Genomic DNA, 1,970 nt, shown 5'->3' on the forward strand with positions numbered 1-1,970 from the left:
CTAAATGCTAGTAGGTTTGTGATGTGGGTTGTAAAAATGAGTAATTAGATTAATAGTTTACTTTTAACTATTTTGCAAACTTTTTAACTGTAATAATTATTTGCATCAATAGAATGAAGGAAAGTAGGATTTAATTAAGATGATCCTTTCACTGCATCAAAGTAAGACTTAATTAAAATGGTCCTTTCATTGCAGTGCCTAATAAAGTTTAGATTTCCTAATAAAAGTATTAAAAAAGATTGTATACAAAATGTGTCAAATATCAGTCCACATACCATCCAATATATGTGAAGTGATATTTGACCCAACTTGGAGGTATGACATATGTTCTGTTTCCCTTTCATACCATTATAATGTTCCAGATACCTTTCTAAGAGCTGGTCTGATCTCTGTCTAACCTTTCTCACTTCCTATTTAATGGATGAGAAAACTGAGGCAACAGAAGAGCACTTCTCCCAAAGAAATCAGTCAGTTCTAGTGGATGTGGATCTAAGTTCTAAGTACTGACTTTTTTACTAGGCATTAGGGAAGCTGGTTCAATACACACAGGGGTTCCCACAGGTATCTTTTGCCTCATCTGGTCTTTAATGATCTTCCATATAGTTCATGTCTCTACAAACCCTTGGCCATATAGCCATTTGAACTTAATATGCACTGGTTCTGGCTACTTATGTGACCACATCTACAAGGATCAAGACTCATGACCTTTTTTTTTTCATGCCAGATCATCTAAAGTTTCATATGCTTGACAAACTTTTGAGGTATTTCTTTACTAAACTGTTGTTATTGCAATACTGAGAAGTCATTCATTCATTTAACTTAATATGCTTTAGGCACCTTCTATGTTTATATGGGAACACTATACTAGGTACTAGGGAAATAGTCATTAAATATGCTTGCATGAAACTTCAATTCTAGTAGGGGCATACAGGTAATAAATAGTTATTAAGATAATGACAAGGGCTGTTGAACCCTTCAATATTTATACTCTCTTCACTTAGCTTGGAAGGTTCCAAATGAAGAACCTGAAATATGAACTTGTGTATTGGCAATGAACCCAAGATGTTGGAGTGAGGGACTGAAAAGAGTAGGACAGGAAATGATAAAAAGTCAATATAAGCATGCAAAATCAAATTGATTGCCACAGTGAGCATCTGGAGTTCAATTTTGCCTGTATTTTCTAAGGTTATAGTATGTCTTTTAGATTTTCCATTTAAGGATTGAAAGGGAAATGCAGGTATACATTGGCTTCTGCTCCTTGCTAACTGAGGGAGCCCCTCTGCCCTTCAAGGCTTCACATGCCTGCCTACCAAATAATATTAAGATGCTGTCATTGTGCTGTGAACTGAGATTCACATGGAACTGTTCAATGAAGCTGTGGATGGAAGCAGAAGTGAGTTCAAAGTGAGGAGACAGGACAAAGAAGTGTTTGGCATATCAAACTATATAGTTTGATATAGCTCAGCCCCACTCAACTTAAATCAAATATGTTAATCTTTAAGATGGTTGCCTTTCCAATACCTGCCTGTTTGTTTTACTTCATTGATCCCTAGATGATAAGATAACTGAAGGGAGAGGTTGCATCTCATTTATCCTGGTATAGCTAGCACTTAGTGAATACTTATTTTATTTTTTACTGGGAAGCACACATGCAAATGCATGCTTAGAGATCTTTTTGGTCTGCCTCTCTCATGAATAGGGGAGAGAAATAAAGACTAATCATGGGAAGGGACTTGGTTAAGTGCATTCATCCACTTGGTGAAAGAGGAAGGAATAACTCATCAGTATTGTGATTGCAGCCATGGAATTAAAAGACGCTTACTTCTTATAAGGAAAGTTATGACCAACCTAGATAGCATATTGAAAAGCAGAGATATTACTTTGCCAACAAAGGTCCATCTAGTCAAGGCTATAGTTTTTCCAGTGGTCATGTATGGATGTGAAATTTGGACTGTGAAGAAAGCTGAGCG

Source organism: Bison bison, unplaced genomic scaffold (genome assembly GCF_000754665.1).
Source record: "Bison bison bison isolate TAMUID 2011002044 unplaced genomic scaffold, Bison_UMD1.0 scf7180017864298, whole genome shotgun sequence".
Classification (NCBI taxonomy): domain Eukaryota; kingdom Metazoa; phylum Chordata; class Mammalia; order Artiodactyla; family Bovidae; genus Bison; species Bison bison.